The following is a 13895-nucleotide window of genomic DNA, read 5'->3' as shown; positions in this document are numbered from 1 at the left end:
GCATGGCTTTGGTGAAAAATAATGCAAGCGGTTTTATCATTAACCTGCTCAGCTGCAAATCTTCCCACCCTTCTCCTGCAAATTCACACATAGATTTGCATATGCAATAGGCTGTATTCTTCCATTCTACAGCAGCTTCCTATCTGGGGAGTTCCTTGTGAAGAGCTATATGGGAAATAAGACCTCTACAGATTAAATGTGCACAATTAGTTTCTTCATATTAGATAAGGTGGAAGTGGGTGTGCTGTGTTGCTTTTTTATGCTACTTATAACTGACACTGCCTGTTTTCACTTTGGCTGCTACATTAAGACTTCGGGGAGGGGGGTATTTAAGTATATCAGATCAGAATTTCTGCCAGTAGCTTTAGAAAGCCTCAAAGTACTCCTGAGCTTAATCCTTTATTTTCATGTTATCTTATCTTTCTTTGCAGTATGTTTATATTTATCTCCATTTTCTGGTGTCTTACAGCTTCAGTGCTATTTTAAACATACATGTTTCTTTTAACTGTTTGTGGGATTTTCTAGTGATGCAGCATTACACAGATGAATTATGACTGATAGTGCATTTCTACATGTGGCAATAGCCACAAGCTTAGATGGATTTTTTAAAAGCTTTTTTGTGACCTATGGAAAGTTATCTGCATATGCTAGAATCACCCCATAATGTATGGGGGGCAAATAAGAGAATGTGATAACTTATCCATGTCCAGAGATTTGCATGCATCAGAAATGCTGAGTCCAGGATCATTAAATGGAAATAAATTCAGTTTGTTTCAATGTCTGCCTTTGTATCATGACCATAGTTACACATTCTTAAAAATGCACACAAGTATTTGAAATGCATGCAATATAGTAGCGAAAAATCAATTGCCAAAGTAAGTTTATTTCATATATACACTCAGAGGTCAAAATTCTGTTCCTATGTATAAATGTACAAGCATATATTGACACCCTCCATAAAGATGCAGGAAGAAATTTATCTCTGTAAATATTTGTATGGGGGTTTTTTTACCTTGAAAATGGTTCATCCTGAAATTATGGGGAAAGGAATGTACATTCTTTTCAGATATGTTCTCTTTACATGCTGTAGGCTAGGCCAGGTTCATCACCTAGGCAACTTGGGAAGCTTCCTGGTGTCCCAGCGCAACAAGGGAACCCAGATAAGCAACACTGGAGTCAGGCACTTTCATCCTACCTTCTTCCAAGATTCATGTAGAAAATCCATTATCGTGCAAAGTGTCCAATGCTATCACAAAATTACCTACTGAATCTTGAACTCTCTTTGCCAGAGCCCCTCTCCTTGGGTGCCAGGATGGCATTTGCGGGGGTTTAACTCAAAGTCCTGAGCATGAGCCACACAAATCCCTCTGAGCAGGGCCAACTGAGAATAGATAAGAAATCAGGAGTTTTCTTGCATGTTCTATATTTCAGAGCTGCAGGAGTGACACAATAATTAAGGTGAGTGACTTTCTCCCTCCAAGCATTCTATTTTTATAAAGCCTGAAAATTCTATTCCTCATAAGTGAGACTGGCTGTCCTATCACTAGGACATGTGGCATAGAGAATCTACCTCATGAGGGGTATAATTTGATTAAATTTCAGAAAAGTCTCAGGAATGATGGAGTTAAAGCAGTTTAAAAACTTTTCAGTTAAGGTTAAGCGGCTGCTGTACGCCCACACAAAATATATCTGAAATTTCTCCCTTGGTTGGTTTAAATAATATTTGCAGAGAAACCAAGTATATTAAAAGAGTGTGACTTTAGCAGGTTTGATGTGAATCAGTTATGTATCATTAGCCTATGAGATTTCAAAGTTCCCATTTTAAACTGTTCATTAATTAGGTGCAGGAATTACAACTCATGCCTATTTAGCAGATTGAAACTTCTCTGTTGGAACCCACTTCCAAAACCCCCCATAAAAAATAGCCTTCTCTGGAGTTAACAGTCTGCAGTGGCATGTTTGCATTTGACATGCTCCTCTGTGTATGTATGTGTGTGTTTGTGTGTTTGTGAAACCGACAAAAGGAAGAACTACCTCTTATTTGCAGTCTCTGGCTTGGCTCGCTTCACTGATCTGCTCCATGTACCCATACTTCCCCTGGTTTTTCAGTTCCACTCTTACATCTGCAGACCAGAGGAATATGAAACCACTAAAGCATCATGCCCAAACAGGAAATAGCAACCCAGATATCTCTATCCCTAACACATGCGTTGGGGAACCTTTTCCAGCCCCAAAGCCACATTCTCTCATGGAGAACCTCCCAGAGGCTATGATACCACTAGCAAGGTTGAAAGGAGCACATGAGCCTGAAGTGCGCTCAAATAACTCCCAACAGTGGTGTAGTAGTAGTATCTATGTACTGAGGAAGTTGTGACAGGAGAAGAGGTAAGGAGTTCTCTCTCTCTCTCTCTCTCTCTCTCTCTCTCTCTCTCTCTTTCTCTTTACAGATAGGTAGCCGTGTTGGTCTGCCATAGTCAAAATAAAGAAATTCCTTCCAAGAGCACCTTAAAGACCAACTAAGTTAGTTCTTGGTATGAGCTTTCGTGTGCATGCACACTTCTTCAGATACACAGTAACTTAGTAACTTAGTTGGTCTTTAAGGTGCTCTTGGAAGGAATTTCTTTATCTCTCTCTCTCTCTCTCTCTCTCTCTCTCTCTCTCTCTCTCTCAGTGGCGTAGCGTGGGGGGTGCAGGGGGGGCCGGCCGCACCGGGCGCAACATCTGGGGGTTAGGGGGCGCAAATCCACGGGTTAGGGGGCGCAAATTACTTGCCTTGCCCCGGGTGCTGACAACCCACACTACGCCACTGCTCGCTCTCTCTCTCTCTCTCTCTCTCTCTCTCTCTCACACACACACACACACACACACACACTATTTTTCCGTCCTTGCCAGATGCCAAAGCTGGTCTTCTTTCTCCTTTGTTGTAAATGCATCAAGGGAAAGGAAAGCCTGGTGGGAGACAGAGGGCTCTTGCATGTTCACAGCAACATAAACAGAGGATGAAAGGACTATATTCCTTTGGGGCAGAGAGTAGTTGTTGCTAGATTTCTAATAACTTGTAATCTCCAGTGTGCATGCACGTGTCCTAAGGGATGGAGGCCATGGTATACCAGGACCAGAAAACCCTGTTGGCAGCCCAATTTATTTGCTCCTGTTCTGTATATTACTGGAGCACTTCAACATTTAAGCCTTGTGTTTACAGCTTCTCACAGTACCATTTGAATTCAAAACAATTTCTAAAAGAGTGGTTTTATTTCCTTTATCTAATACTTCTCTTCTGGGATGTCTTGCTCTGTCGATGAATCTACTCAAGGGAATTTAGAATAAATGAGTTGGGGAGCAGGAGGCGGGGAGAGATGCTGTCTCTTATGAGCTAAGCTCATTATTGCGCTGCCTTTTTAGCCCCTTTAAATGCTAACATGCTTGTATTCCTTCTCACAATTTAGGCTTGCCATATGTCAGGGGGCAAAAGGTCAGAGAAAACCCGGATGTATGGCAACGTGGTGGAAAAAGCAGCGGAAACAGCTCAAAAAGCTTAAAATCACTATTTTGGGATTAGGTTCTCCCCCCCCCCAACCCCTCCCCCACAATTTTTGTGGTTTCCTAAAAGACAACTTTGCAGGTGCCAGGAATTTTAATTTTTGAAATATGGCAACCCTATCACAATTATCAGACTTGAGATGTACTCCTAAAATGATAATATAATCCATATAGTTAATTGCTGTGGTTGTTTTAAGGAATAGAGGAGGCAGAAGGAATAGTTTGTTAATAGGGCTGAGTTGCTGTAATGCTTTTTATAGAAACTAGTATTATTATTATTGGGAAGAGCTTACCAAACCAAGACTTCTTCCTTTGGAACAGAGGCTCTCAACCTAAGCCTTCTAGGGTTCAATCTTTATGGAAGCCGAGATGGGCAAGCAAAATGTATGCAAGGTATAATTCCCAATTGATTGTATTCATACTTCGGCAGAGAGCCATTCTTTAGTTTTAATTTTACATCTATACATTTTAATGCAGGCGGCGCCTCCAGAAAGATGCATGTCACCATAGTCATTTATCTCTGTTTAGGGCAGATATATGGCCCTCCTCCCTACTTGAAGCCTGGTGTCCATTAAAGAACTGCATGTCCAACTCACGATTAGCTGAAGTTCAGAATGTCCAACTGTGAGTCAATGGAAAGTTTTCTCTCCCAGTTCAGAGCTGCTGTTCTGTAACAATTTCAGTAAAAGACACACAGAGGTTTTCAGTTATTCCCTCCTTAGTCCTGCAGTTAATATGTCAATGCAGTACTACCAGGTCCATAGTGGGATGCTGCTGTTGCACCATTCTAGTTTCCAGAAAAGGAGGGGGAGAGAAACAGACCGACAGACAGACCTTGCTACTAGCAGTGCATCTCTCTGCAACAACAATGGAGGGGTGGATTGGGGGGAAAGAGAGTTGGAGTGGACATGGGAGGGAAGACTAGCTGGCAGAAGTAACAGTGGTGGGCAATCCCCAGTACATCGCATTCAAAGGCAAATTTGGAAAGGTGTGGGCCTCTCCAGCCTTTTGAATGAGGGGAATTCATATTCCAAATGCCCCATTCCAACTTCACCTCCAGCATTACTCCGCACACCATCCTTCTAACAGCTTGGTTTAGGCAAAATGGCATCTGCTTTATCCAGACAGGCTATATCTCTTGATCAGAATCTCATAAAGCAGAAGAGTGACTCAGTATATGCATCAGATACTTCTTAGATAAAGAATAATCTGTTCAGCATACAGTGTAGATTGTGGGAAGCATAAAGGAAGAGAATAAATAGCATATACTTCTAGGCAGGTGGGGGACAGTAGACTTAAGGTATTAGAAGTAGCTAGCAGAAAACCAGTAACACATGATTGAATTACAAATCCAGGATTTTCACATTTGAAGGCCTGATAAGACTATGTCATTACCCATTTTTGTCAGCATGGGGAGAATCCTTGTTCAAAACGAACTACCGTTCCAAATTTCCGTGGATTTTGGTGAACCCGAAGAGCAGGAGGGGTTCAGGTAGACAGGTTAATTTAACTGATACATGCTACAAATCACCAAAGTTTTGTCTTACATCACATTTTCACAAAATGTAAGTCTGGCCAGAACTTATTGCTAAACCCCTGTTTGTCAGAAAGGAGTGGGATTGGAGGAATGAATGCTTATTTGTCCTCTCAGCAGCAGAAAGAAAAGTCTGGAGGTCAGGATTAAAGAGCCCAAAGGTGTCCCCCTCTAAATCTCCCATTAGCCTGATTCCTGAAAACCAGAGCTGAAAACTGCAAACAACAAAGTCTTGAAACATCCATTGCAAATAGCTCCTCTTACCCATCATCTCACACCCTTAGAATAAAATCCTTAGGATGCTGTCAGCCCTCCATACATGCAAGCACAAATTAGAGAGAGTGTGTGTGTAATCACTCATGATTGTATCAGATATGTGAGAAGGCAATGCTGTGGTCATTTGTGCATCAAACAGATTCACTTCAGACAATAGTCTCTAATCACAACATGTATTGAAAAATATGGTCACATTTTTAAATTACCGTGGAAAGCAAATATTCCCTCAATTAATGTTGTCCTGTGAAGTAGCCATTAAAATGACAAATGCATTGAAAGGTCCTGCGTATAGAGAACAACTGATTTGATTTCTCACATCACACAAAAGCTTCCATACAATAGGCAGGTGTCCCAAAGTGCAGATGCTGCCACACTAATTGAATTCTTACAAATGTGGACTGGGTGTGACGTGGCACCTGTAGTAGTGCAAATTCCGCCGACCGAAGCGGTCGAGTGGGCACAGGTGTGGTATGGCCCTTCCCCTTCATGTGAGAGACTTTAATAGCAATTCCCATATGAACTGCAAGATCTGATTACTACAATTATTTCTCCTTTTGCCTCTTTTACGGGAGATGGAGGAAGTACCATCTGTTTTGCTCTGAGACCATCGGTTCTTGTTAATTAAGACATGCTGCACTAGTCTCTTGTTATTCTCCAGATAAGGAACTGCCAGCTTTTGCTTTCCTTTGCAGATGTCTCTCTCCCCCCCCCCCGCTGGGTTCCATCCATACTCAGGTGACAGGTGGAAAGTAGCCAGGTTCAGCCCCCAGTTTTTATAGTGGCTGAGCCACATAAACACTGATAAGAAAATTTCCTTCAATTAGAGCAGGGATGGAGAGAACCTGTTAACTCTTCAGGTATTCCTGGACTCCATCCCTGGCCATTGGCCATACCGCCTGGGATTAATAATGGAGTCCAATAAGACATGGAGGGTAACAGGTTCCTCATCCCTCATTCAGGAATACGCTTCTTTTCTCTTTTGCTCAACTTCCACTATTCTTTTTCCCTCCATGACCATCCTTCCATTTACCTTGTCAGCTGAGGGAATTTATATCATACCTGCAAATCTCACCCCACCCAACGCTGACTCTATTTTAAGGCACTTAGCAAGGTGTGACCCACATTGGCCCCAAGTCAAAGGGCTGGGTGCTGACAGGTTCCATGCACAAAGTAGGACTTCTGGTTTGCCTCCTTTCAGTAGCAACCCACTCAGCTACGCTGGTCCTTGGGAACAGGATCCAGTGTCATGTTGTTTTAAAAAAGTTTTGGACACTTGCACTGGGGATATCTTCACTCAGCCAGGAAGCGCCCTGGGTGACCTTAAGCCAATCACTGCCTCTCAGTCTATGGGTATTGTGGGGGATAAAACTGGGAGGCAAGGCATGTATGCCATCTTGAGGTCTGGGAAAGAGAGGCATGATATAAATGAATAAATAAAATTACCAGTTTCTGGGTGCTTTTAGGAACACACAAACCTGGCCAATGCAACACAATAAAATGTTGTGAGAGGCCTTTAAAAACATAGCTTTGGTTCAGATATTAGCATTCACAGGCTTGGAGATAAATTTACATTCAGGTTCAACATACAGTAACAGTGCTTGAAATGTCATCCACTCTCTCCAGTGGACCTACTTTTTCTGTTGGTGGCTCCTATGTGGCTAGAATAAAGTTTAAATGAACCAACAAAGCAGTGATCAGTCAGGCAGCTCTCTACCATTTCCAGATGTTTGTTGTTTTGCCAGTTTTCAGAAAAAGAAACAGCATGAAACACCTGTTATAAAATATATTTGCAAATATTCCATAGAAATAAGTAACCCCTGGAACATTTGATTGCACAGGCTTAATTCGTTGACAAATGTTTGTGTGGGTTTTTGTTTTTTTTAATTTTAGGAAATTTAGAAGAAAATAATAGCCTTCCAAGAGAAGCTACCAAATCAGAACACAAGAGAAGTGTTTGTTTTAAACTTCTGTTTCACTGTGATACTTCAGTCTTTGTGATACATAATTTTTAATGTATAGGGATAGCTGTGGTGAGAGAGGAGTGGAAGACTATAAACAGCAATTGAATTTTTTTTCCTGGGAAAGGAGCTCAGATTGAGGGGGAGGATGTGTCAGAGATTAGTTGGTTCTTTGTGAGATGGATGATTGTTCAGACAGCTAATGGGGGGATGTGAGCTTGTGTAAGCTGCCTTCAGGCAGTATTAGGAAGGTGTTGAAATAATTGAGGTTCTTCTGAGTGGTTTACAGAGAAATTAATTAATTAGAGCAAATTTCAAGCATGCAGTCTTTGTTTGCCTGGGTCATTCTCTTCAGGGGTGTTACATAATATTCCATTCCAAAGTATTATTGTAGTTCCCTTCCTTCTAGATTTTTTTTTTTTAATTATATTTTATTAAGGTGATTTCAGTTAAAAGAAATAGAGTGATACAGAAAAAAAGAAGGAAACATGAGAGGGAGAAGAACAACAACACAGTTACACATAAAAGCGAAAATATGCAAAAAAAAAAAGCAATATACAATATTCCCATACATTCTTGTATAAATTGGTATAGTGTTATTGTCCTAGTGGTTATGTAAATGTTAATAGCCTACTACATTTTGTATGAACTCATTCCAAATGTTATCATATTTATCCATACAGTGTCTGTGCCTATAAACAGTCCATTCATAAATTACCAGTGACATCATATCGTCAGTCCATTGATTGAAGGGTATCATATTTTTATTTTTCCAATTCCTCAGTATCAATCTCTTGGCCACCATTAGGACATGCAAACTCCATTTCCGTTGTCCCATTGATAATTTCCATACTGCAGGTATATACTGTAGTTCAATAAAATATTCTCTGCTGAAACATTTTAACTTTTTCTGCACAGTCATAGTTACACAGTCCAACACTTTCTCCCAAAACTTGTTAAGTAAAGAACACTGTACAAACATGTGTTTCAGAGAAGCATTGTCCTTGCCACATCTCCAACACTGAGCTATCTTAGCTAACCCTTCTTTATACTATCATAAAGGAATCCAATAAACTCTAAATGTTATTTTCTGTTGTATTAGTCTTAGTTTTAAATCTAATGACACCTTAGGTATTGAAGCTAATACATTTTCCCACTTTCTGGGTAATAATGAAAGTTCCAATTCTTTATTCCAATCATCTCTTACAGTCTGCATAGTGAATGTGTGTATTGTTAATAGATCTCTATAAAAAGTAATTGCTGGCTTTTTTATTTTTGAATGAGTTGTCCGATTCCTCCAGTGTCTCAGGTATCTCAATCTACCTTCTAGATTGATGTAAGAGGGAAGAAGCAAATGGAGAGGCATGTCATGCTTATTGCTTATGCCTTATTGTATCCATTTTTCAATAAGAGATATCTTGCCTTAGCTTGCCAATTCGGTAAATGTGTTTCAAGCCTGATTTAGCTCTCAAGGAATTCAAAATAAGCTGCAACAATGTCTGTTTACTTATGTGCTTAGCCATACAGCCCCACTTGCCCCAAGGACTCTGTAGCACGTTAAGAGATCCTCTAGACTGAGCTAAAGGACATGCAACTGTGTGCCAGTGTTGGTGACGCAGTGGGTGCATCACTGCCTTAAAGTGATTCATCCACTCAAGGTCAGGGAGGAGGGCTTATCATCTGATTCAGCAGCATAGTGTAATATTCTAGCTCCTTATTCCACCACCTAACTTTCCACAAGAACTGAAAAAGCCACATTGCTATTTTAGACAGCTGCATTTCCATGTCACCTCCTTTTAGCTAGTTACAGTATTTGCTCTGCTCAGTTCCCACACTCATATATCTCTGCCACTTGTCTTCCTTGCTTGTATTCACTCCCTCTCCCCAGCAGCCTTGTTCCCATTCGAGAGTAACTGGTCCAACAGCTCCGAAAAATATTCAGTCCCAGTCAGGTTGGAATTTTACTTTGAGAGATGCTCAGGTCCTGCTTTTGGGCATCCCATAGGCATCTGGGTGGCCACTGTGAAAACAGGATACTGGACTGGATGAGCCATGTTCCTAATCCAGCATGCTTTACTTACATTCTTAGGATGATGGTTTTACTGTTAACAGCCACGCTATCAATAGGGCAATCAAAACTGTTTGTCTTGCCCATTTCTGGTGCCCTCTAGGTTAGTCTCCGCCATTCCTTCCCAGCTGAGAGAGATTGCTAAAGATTATCTTGCTGGCACTCTTCTGTTAAGAAATGGACTTTTTCACTTCCCTTGTTGCTTTGATTATATTGACCTCTGGAGTTCAATTAATCATTATTTCCTTTCAGCCAGGTTGCTGATGCTTCCTTTGTTTCTATGATTCAGTCACTGAATTTAACCCCTCTTTTTGTACCTACTGTAAACAAAAAGAACAGACTTGCAATGAATGAAGGGGCAAAGAAAATCACACATCTTATGTAGATAAAAAAAAGGTAAAGGACCCCTGACAGTTAAGTCCAGTCACGAACGACTCTGGGGTTGCGGCACTCATCTCGCTTTACTGGCCGAGGGGGAGCCAACGTTTGTCCACAGACAGCTTCCAGGTCATGTGGCCAGCATGACTAAGCTGCTTCTGGAGAAACCAGAGCAGCGCACAGAAACGCCATTTACCTTCCCGCCAGAGCGGTACCTATTTATCTACTTGCACTTTGACATGCTTTCGAACTGCTAGGTTGGCAGGAGCAGGGACTGAGCAACAGGAGCTCACCCTGTTGCGGGGATTCGAACCGCCAACCTTCCAATCAGCAAGCCCCAGGCTCAGTGGTTTAGACCACAGTGCTACCCGCGTCCCCCTTATGTAGATAGCAGTACATAATTCTGCAAATCCTTCCTGTCTAATAACACCATAATTGGTTGATAGTTTCACTTATAAACTCTAGGAATAAACACCCCACACGGTATAACTTTGCCTGACATGTGGAGCAAGATGCTACACTGTGAAAAGTCAATTCTTGTCACACATCTTACTTAGTTTTCAGAATGGCTGGTCACAGGATAACCAGCCAGTTATCATGTATTATCTGTGCTTCATATATTCTCCAGAAACAAGATGGTCTATTTATCATATTTGCAGTGCTGGGGCCTGAGAAGAGAGTGAAAAATTAGGAGCCTGTTGCAGGTACTGTATAGAAATTACCGTATTTTTCGCCCCATAAGACGCACCGGCCCATAAGACGCACCTAGTTTTTTTGGGGGGGAAACAAAGGAAATTTTTTTTATTTCCCCCCCAGGTGCGCTGCGCTACACCAGGAGCTTGGGGCGTGCTGAGCTCAGCGCGCTCCAAGCTTCTAGGTGCGCGCAAGCAGTCCGCTGCCGCCCCAAGCCTCACGCACCCGGTGGGACCTCCTGCCGGGTGCGCGAGGCTTGCAGACACTCGCCCGAAGCAGGGGGAGCCCTCCCGAAGGCTCCCCGTGCTTCGGGCGACAGGCTGCCGCCCCAAGCCTCGCGCACCCGGTGGGACCTCCTGCCGGGCACGCGAGGCTTGCAGGCATTCGCCCCATAAGACGCACCCCGATTTCCCCTTCATTTTTGGAGGGGAAAAAGTGCGTCTTATGGGGCGAAAAATACGGTATGTATGTATGTATGTATGTATGTATTTGTGATTATCACGTGAGAAGGAGGATGACTGAGAATAGTTTCTTGCCTGTGTCATTTCTAAGAGCTCAGAGGCTTAGTGGATTAATCTTCCATCGGGGACTGTGAATCAAGTTGAAGTGTAGGGCAGGATTATTATTAAGACTGAGACTCTCTGTCAGTTCACTGATGGAAATTGGTCCTTCTTCATCAGGACAGCAGCAGGGAGGTTCTGTAGCACGTCTGGCCTTCAGGGTGGGAGCATGAAGGGGCATGGTGGACATGTCTTGTTCCAGTATACACCAGTGGCAAAGGTGAATGTATTTCTGTTCTGCATCATTCCCCTCAGGCTGATTTTGCAGTGTCAGCCAACTAAAGGAGGATTTATTGTCATCTTTATAGTGTCTATTGAAAAAACCACCCTGGATAGTCTGTATTCCATCTAGATTAAAGAACATGCCTGTCATTTTGTGGAAGGTCTACTGAATTTCTGTTGTGGTCGTTTGATTTCCTCTAAGACAGGGGTGAGCCAGTATGGTGTTGTTGGACTACAACTCTCATCAGCCCCAGCCAACATGGCCAATGGTCAAGGATGGTGAGAGTTGTATTCTCACCAACATCTGGAGGGCACCACATTGGCAAACCCTACTCTATATATAGTGTGTTTGGCAGGTTCCACCATACCAGTTGGGCAAACCAGTCCCCATACGCCATATGGCAACTAGGTTGGTGCTTGTGTTGATCCCCATTTCATTCCCCACCCCTCAACCTGAGTAAACAAATGCAAATAGGAACAAAGTTCAGGGACTTATTTTTTCCAGGTATATTATTTTGCTACCCTTGGCCTCAATCACCAAAAACAGCAGAGCAGAACATTAGATTCACACCCCACACCCCTTTTATTGGCATTATCCTTGTGCCTCAACAGCAGTATGACGTCAATAAATTTAAGTGGATGAAGCTTTCCCCCTAACTTTACCACCATGAAAGCCCCGACATCTCCAGCATGAAGAAATTACTCAATTGGCTAAGATATCTCAGTTGCAACCATTAGCCACTTAAACTCTTACCTCTGCTTTGGAATGTAGCCACAAGTCAAAAAATGACTAGTAATGGGACAGGTTTCTAAACATGCAGGTGCATGAACTGGAGAGAGAGCGAGAGCAGAACATGGTGAGATTTATAAAGCTTGGCAGATGGGAAATTTAATACAGTGGAAATTTCCTATTAAATAACGTGGGATGCCCAGAAATTTGAAATAGAGAGAATGTGAAGGTGCCAGTAATGGTTTGTTAATAAAACACCAGCCAGAAGGGATGAAAATTATTTATAGATATATGTCTGTAATTGTTTTTATTTTATTGTGGAATAAAGTGTGTGACAGTATGTGGTGCATGTATTTTTAGACACATGCAGACAGCAAGTACTGTGTGGTTTTGTGAGAAGTTTAGGTCCAAAAGAAGCCCCTCCCATTTTCTGATTCCATCGTCCCCATCAGCAGAGTGTCTTGGGCCAAGCTAGAAGGATGTTAAATTAATTCAGAGCAGTTTCAGGTCCACAACGGTGGAGGAAAAGGTCCAAGTTCCCCTTGTATTCTGCAGTGATCCTGACAGTTATCAACTGCTAATATTATATGCATTTTCAAAATCCTGCATGCTAACTGCATATGTGATGGGTAGAAAATTAATTTGGTGTAGCCCCAGGAGGGGCCCCATCACTTGCGGACAAGCTCCAAATTTAACTATGACTTATGCGGGAAGCCTTCTGATAACCCAGATGTTTTTACAGCTCAGATCTCCAGCCAACCCTCACACCTAGGTCACCACTGTTCTAAGTACCTAACAGGCCTGGATGCCTACACAGTGGGTTAGCAGCTTTATCTAAGATGAAATTCTGGATGCAATAGGTCTTACTAGTCACTAGTTTTGCTTAAAGGAGCCACGAGGTGGTTGTTATTTCCTAATCTCAAAAGTCTTTCTAACTAAGATAGTTTGAAGTACTTGTTAAATCACATTTTGAGGACCATGCTGAAAGATGTAAATGTTCCTAGGGAATAGTTAGATAGATAGATAGATGATAGATAGATAGATAGATAGATTAGTTACATAAACTAGATAAAACAGTGGGTGTATCTTGGAAAGAGTGTTAGCGTTATTTGCATTACCGTATTAATACAAACTCAATCTCCGTCTCCTGTTCCCTTGGCTGCAGCGAACAAAGGCCGTTCCCCCGCCCCTGCCATCTCTGGCATAGAGATGGACATGGGAAGCAGCATATAAAATAACAAACCCTACATACAATTGCAAACTCTGATAATCTCTTTAGCTTGGTTTCCTCTGGTAAGCACCAGTTCTTTCAGTCCCCTTTGAGAAACTCAGAAAGCACCCCTGGAGCTGTGCTACGGGAAACTCACTTTTCCTGACTTCCAGACTACATTTTGTTTTTGTTTTTATTCTTTTCTGCTGTGCACCCCTCACCTCCGCTGTTGCCTCGTTCTCTTTTTTTCTATGCAAACATTATGAAAGGCCTAAAAGTGGATAAGTATCTGCTTCTAGGTTATTTAAATGGGATGCCATGCAGAGAATCCCTTGAGGCAGCTGCTTTGGTTCCAGGCCAAGCCTGCATTAGTCCTACAGGGAATTAATTACAATACATTAATATGTAATATGTGACCATTATATCTGTGGCTGTATTGCCATTCTTTAGTTAATACGATGAATGATTATTATGCTTAGCATTTGCAACATTTTCACCTTAGGTTCAGGAAGAGCTGTGAACGGTCAATTAACTTGCAAAATATTCTTGCCAAAAAGGGTTTTCTAAAAAGAAATTTATTAATATTATCCCCATTTGAAATCACACATTTCAGGACTATAGGCATTTTCTTTTGGAAAGCTGTCTGAACCTGTATCAGACTGGTAAAGGTAAAGGTAAAGGTACCCCTGCCCGAACGGGCCAGTCTTGACAGACTCTGGGGTTTGT

General features: G+C 42.0%; 1 protein-coding gene and 1 long non-coding RNA gene across 3 annotated transcripts in view; both read left to right on the top strand.

The window, feature by feature from the left end:
- Window positions 1–7725, top strand: part of LOC309533757 — a 60572-nt gene extending 52847 nt beyond the window's left edge. The window contains exons 2-4 of one of the 2 annotated variants that reach the window (XR_014220460.1): window positions 1290–1458; window positions 4069–4164; window positions 7241–7725. This is a non-coding gene — a long non-coding RNA (uncharacterized lncRNA). The remainder of the gene's footprint in view (window positions 1–1289; window positions 1459–4068; window positions 4165–7240) is intronic. The other variant, XR_014220459.1, reaches the window with a different exon arrangement.
- HS6ST1 (heparan sulfate 6-O-sulfotransferase 1) overlaps window positions 1–13895 on the top strand; it is a 190108-nt gene that overhangs the window by 115140 nt on the left and 61073 nt on the right. The window lies entirely within an intron of this gene.

Source organism: Podarcis vaucheri, assembly GCF_965113315.1.
Source record: "Podarcis vaucheri genome assembly, chromosome: 5".
Lineage (NCBI taxonomy): Eukaryota > Metazoa > Chordata > Lepidosauria > Squamata > Lacertidae > Podarcis > Podarcis vaucheri.
This window is presented reverse-complemented; position numbering and strand designations above follow the sequence as displayed.